The 5,741-nt window shown below is 40.9% G+C and overlaps 1 non-coding gene across 1 annotated transcript; it reads left to right on the top strand.

The window, feature by feature from the left end:
• Nucleotides 1–4,501: 4,501 nt before the first annotated feature.
• On the top strand, nt 4,502–4,608 carry LOC141669243 (small nucleolar RNA R71). The gene has a single exon (XR_012553533.1). It is a non-coding gene; the product is annotated as a small nucleolar RNA R71 (small nucleolar RNA).
• Nucleotides 4,609–5,741: the final 1,133 nt, after the last annotated feature.

Genomic DNA, 5,741 nt, shown 5'->3' with positions numbered 1-5,741 from the left:
TTGCCCCGGCACAAATAATTTGAGCACTTGACCCCGATCATGCCACCTCTTGACTTTATCCTTGTACATTTTGTTGTTCTCATAAGCTTGAAGTTGAAACTCGTCGAGTTCATTCAATTGAAGCATCCTCTTATTTCCAGCCGCATCCAAGTCAAGATTCAATTTCTTCAAAGCCCAATATGCCTTATGCTCGAGCTCCACAGGCAAATGACACCCATTACTATAAACTAACTGAAACAACGACATCCTCAATGGAATCTTAAATGTTGTTCTATACGCCCAAATAGCTTCATCAAGCTTTAAAGACCAATCTTTCCTCGATGTACACACCACTTTCTCTAAAATGCGCTTGATCTCTCTGTTAGACACCTCAGCTTGACCATTTGTCTGAGGATGATAAGCCGTGGCAATGCGATGATTCACATTATACCTTCGCATCATAGCAGTAAACTTGCGATTGCAAAAATGCGACCCCTCATCACTGATTATGACTCTTGAAGTTCCAAACCTCATGAATATCTGCTTGTGAAGAAAATTAAGCACCACTTTTGCATCGTTCGTTGGCAACGCCTTAACTTCAACCCATATCGATACGTAATTAACCGCCAACAAGATATACTGATTGTTATAAGATGAGACAAATGGCTCCATGAAGTCAATTCCCCAAACATCGAAGACCTCAACCTCTAGAAGCACATTAAGAGACATCTCATCCCTCTTAGACATATTACCCACACGTTGACATCGATCACATTTCAAAACGAACTGGTGAGCATCTTTAAACAAGGTTGGCCAAAAGAAACCTGCTTGAAGAATACGAGCTGATGTCTTTTCTCCACCATAATGTCCTCCATAAGTCGTTGAGTGACAATCTCGAAAGATTCCCCCCGTTTCGCTGTAAAGAATACATCTCCTAATGATTTGGTCAGCTCCTTGTCGAAAAAGAAATGGCTCATCCAACATATACCACTTTACTTCATGTAGAAACTTCTTCCTTTGATCATAAGATAAGTCGGGAGGCAGGATATTACTCACAAGGTAGTTCACAATGTCTGCAAATCACGGTTCTTCTTCTTGCACTCTAAACAGCTGCTCGTCGGGAAAAGACTCATGTATCAATGTCTTATCCAATGAAGTAGCATTAGGATTCTCCAAATGTGAGAGATGATCAGCGACTTGATTTTCAGTCCCCTTTTTGTCCTTGATCTCTAGTTCAAATTCTTGAAGCAAAAGAACCTATCTAATTAATCTAGGCTTTGAGTCCTTCTTCGAGACGAGATAGCGAATTGCAGCATGATCAGTGAAAACTGGCACCTTAGTCCCAAGTAGATAAGATCAAAATTTCTCAAAATCATAGATAATAGCCAAAAGTTCTTTCTCCATAGTAGTATAATTTAGTTGAGCACCATTTAGGGTCTTACTAGTATAGTAGACCACATGAAATATGTTGTTCTTCCTCTGCCCAAGAACTACTCCAACTGCATAGTCACTTGCATTGCACATCATCTCAAAAGGTTCAATCCAATCAGGTGCAGTTATGACCGGTGTCGTGATTAAACTCTTCTTCAATATTTCAAAAGAGGCAAGACACTCGTCATCAAACTTGAAAGGGGCATCTTTTTCTAGCAAACTGCACAATGGCTTTGAAATCTTAGAGAAGTCTTTGATGAAACGCCTATAGAAACCCGCATGACCAAGAAAACTGCGAATTACCTTAACAGGAATAGGTGGAGGAAGATTCTCAATGACCCCCACCTTGGCTTTGTCCACCTCAAGACCCTTACTAGAAACCTTGTGCCCAAGAATAATGCCCTGTCGCACCATAAAGTGACATTTCTCCCAACTGAGAACAAGATTGGTCTCAACACACCTTTTGAGAACGTGTCCAAAATTTTGCAAGCATTCATCAAAAGAATCACCAAATACAGAGAAGTCGTCCATGAACACCTCCACATTCTGGCCAATTATATCAGAAAAGATGGCCATCATACATCTCTGAAATGTGGCTGGTGCACCACACAGACCAAAAGAAACTCGTCTGAAGGCGAAAGTACCAAATGGACAGGTGAAGGTAGTCTTTTCCTGATCTTCTGGAGCGATACAAATCTGATTGTAACCCGAATAACCGTCCAGAAGATAGTAGTACTCATGACCGGCCAATCTGTCAAGCATCTGATCAATGAAGGGCAAAGGGAAGTGATCCTTCCTAGTGGCTTTATTCAGCTTCCTGTAGTCCATGCAGACTCTCCACCCCGTGACTGTTCGTGTAGGAATAAGCTCATTCTTCTCATTTGCTACCACCGTAATTCCACCTTTATTTGGCACACATTGAACCGGGCTTACCCATGAACTGTCAGATATAGGATAGATGATCCCTGCATCTAGCCACTTGAGAATTTCTTTCTTCACTGGTTCCTTCATGATTGGATTAAGTCGTCTTTGCTGCTCGACCGTAGGCTTGCTACCTTCCTCTAGCTGAATTTTATGCCTGCAGAAAGAAGGGCTGATTCCTTTAATATCTGCTATATTCCAGCCAATTGCCGATTTGAACTCTCTCAGAATCCTCAGAAGCTTTTCCTCGTCACTACCTGAAAGGTCAGATGCAATAATAACAGGCAAAGTAGATGCATCACCTAAAAATGCATACCTCAAATGCTCATGTAAATGCTTAAGCTCAAGAGTGGAAGCTTCCTCAATAGATGGTTTGAGGCGTTTAGGAGCTTTGTTCAATTTCTCCATTCCAAGAGATTCAAAAGGCATATCAATCTTCCTCTTTCAGGGAGAAACATTCAAATATTGCAATTATTCTTCACCTTCGTCATCTTCACTATCTGAATTTCCCATAAGGCTTTTTCTAATGCATCAGACATTAGCAATTGATCAAGTTTTGAAGTAACCACAGAATTGAAGAACTCCACCTTTAAGCACTCCTCATTTTCCGTAGGAAATTTCATAGCATTGAACACATTAAAAGTTACATCATGATCCAACACGCGCATTGTGAGCTCACCCTTCTGCACATCTATCAAGGTTCGGTCAGTTGCCAAGAAATGTCTTCCCAAGATTATAGGAATCTTCTTATCCTCCTCGAAATCAATAATTACGATATTAGCAGGAAAGATGAGTTTATCAACCTTGACCAAGACATCCTCCACAATACCTCGCGGATATGTAGTAGAATGGTCGGCCAACTGCAAGGTCATATAAGTCGGTTTTGGATCAGGAAAGTCCAACTGCTTGAAGATTGACAAAGGCATCAGATTGATGTTAGATCCCAAGTCACATAAGCATATGTCAAAAGACATTTTTCAATAGTACATGGAATAGTGAAACTTCCTAGATCTTTAAGCTTCGGAGGCAACTTCTGTTGCAGCACAACACTGCATTCCTCCGTGAGAGCGACAGTCTCTAAATCATCTAGCTTCACTTTCCGAGAGAGAATAACTTTCATAAACTTTGCATAACTAGGCATCTGCTCAAGAGTCTCAGCGAAAGGTATGTTCATAAGAAGTTTCTTGAACACCTCCAGAAACTTCTCAAATTGCTTGTCCAGCGTTTTCTTCTGCAGCCGCTTAGGAAAAGGCGGTGGAGGATAGATCTGTTTCTCCCCTGTATTACCCTCAAGAGGACTGTTCTCAACAGTAGTCTTCCTTGGTTCCACTTCTACTTCCTGCTGCTTTACTTCTTTCTCAGCCCCGGCTTCTTCAGTCAACACTTGAGTTTGTTCGGGATTCGCAACCTTTCCAAACCTCAAAGTGATTGCATTTACCTGCTCCTTAGCTTCCCTCTTTCCTGGCACTTCAATATCACTAGGTAGTGTACCAGGAAGATGATTTAGCAAGGTATTGGCAATTTGCCCAATTTGATTTTCCAAGGCCTTGATAGAAACAGCTTGACTTTTGCACATAAGCTTCAACTCCTCTAATTCATATTTTTCATTAGCTTGTTGCAGCTGGAATTGTTGTCTTGGTGCATATTGCGGTTGCTGAAAACCAGGGGGTTGTACTGCTTAGCTGGATATTGCTGATAAGGCTGTTGAACCACATTCTGAGCGTTGCTCCAATTGAAATTAGGATGATTGCGGTTGTTGGGATGATAAGTGGCTGGCACAGGTTTCTGCAAACGCTGAAAGTTGCTCATGAACTAAGCTGATTCACTAGAAATTGCGCACTGATCAGTCTCACGAGCACCAACACAAAGCTCACAGACACTAGCGATTTGATTAACTCCATAATTAGCCAAAGTGTCCACCTTCATCATCAAAGCCTTAAGTTGGGCAGCTATAGCAGTTGCTACATTCAACTCCAGAATTCCTGCCACCTTCCCCTGAGTCAGTCTCTGGGAAGGATTCTGGTACTCATTAGTAGCCATCGGTTCAATAAGTTCATAAGCTTCATTATAGCTTTTAGCCCACAAGAATCCTCCTGATGCTGCATCGAGCATGGGTCTAGAAGTAGCACCCAATCCATTATAGAAATAGTTGATAATCATCCAATCAGGCATGCCATGGTGTGGGCACTTCCTTAGCATCTCCTTATATCGATTCCAAGCCTCACATAGAGATTCTCCTGTTTGTTGAGCAAACTGAGTAAGAGCATTCCTGATTGAAGCAGTCTTTGCCATAGGGAAGAATTTAGTGAGAAACTTTTGAGCAAGATCTTTCCAAGTGGTGATAGACCCTGCTGGTAGAGAATGTAACCAACACTTAGCTTTGTCCCTCAGAAAGAAGGGGAAGAGTCGCAGCTTGATAGCATCTTCAGTTACATCATTGAACTTGAAAGTGTCACAGATCTAGATGAAATCCCTGATGTGGGTGTTGGGGTCTTCAGTAGGAGAACCCCCAAACTGAACTGAGTTATGTATCATCTGAATCGTGCTTGACTTAATCTCAAAAGTGTTAGCCCTGATGGTTGGCCTGATGATGCTAGACTGAATGTCATTGATCTTAGGCTGAGAATAGTCCATCAAAGCCTTGGGATTTTCTGCTTGATCACCCATTTCTACTAAAGCTGGTTCCTCGACTTTATCTTCTTCTTCTACCTTCTTTTCTTCTTCAAAAAATTCCTTTCGAACCACCACAACTTCTTCCTCGGCTTTATCCAGAATTCTCTTACGAGTACGCGAACACGTATGCATACACTCTCGCTAGAGTATCTGAAATAAGCAAGGAAACGAATAAGTAACAATGTCCGAGTCAATGAACTTTAACGACCACTGATGGAAAGCACATAAACTATAAATTAACACTGCAGTCCCCAGCAGCGGCGCCAAAAACTTGTTAGTCGCTAAACACGCGCTAATAATACACGCAAGTATACGCGTTCGCAAGTAATATAGAATATTTTCTAGTTCGGTCCCACAGAGACTGGTTTGGTTAACTAATTAATTCACGCACTTAAGTAACAATGTATGGTTATTATTCAATGCTAAGACGATAACAAATTGAGGTTATTTATAACTAAGAATTAAACTTACAATTATAACTAAGAGAATAAGATTGACTGAATTAATATATATGACAAACATGAGATTCTAACTTCATTAAATACTTCATTCAATAGCCTTATTGTTCTTATCCTTAGCATGCAATGGTGATGACACTAATCATATAATACGTAACTGATAAACGCCAACTTTCGTTGTACGAATACTATACTACCAGACGTCCACAAAAGAGATAGAAGCTGAATAGACACCAATTAGATTGAGGCCCTATATGTCTATAGAATTTAACAACATAA

Source organism: Apium graveolens, chromosome 6, assembly GCF_009905375.1.
Source record: "Apium graveolens cultivar Ventura chromosome 6, ASM990537v1, whole genome shotgun sequence".
Lineage (NCBI taxonomy): Eukaryota > Viridiplantae > Streptophyta > Magnoliopsida > Apiales > Apiaceae > Apium > Apium graveolens.
Note: the sequence above shows the minus strand (reverse complement) of the source record. Positions and strands in the feature narration are given on the sequence as shown.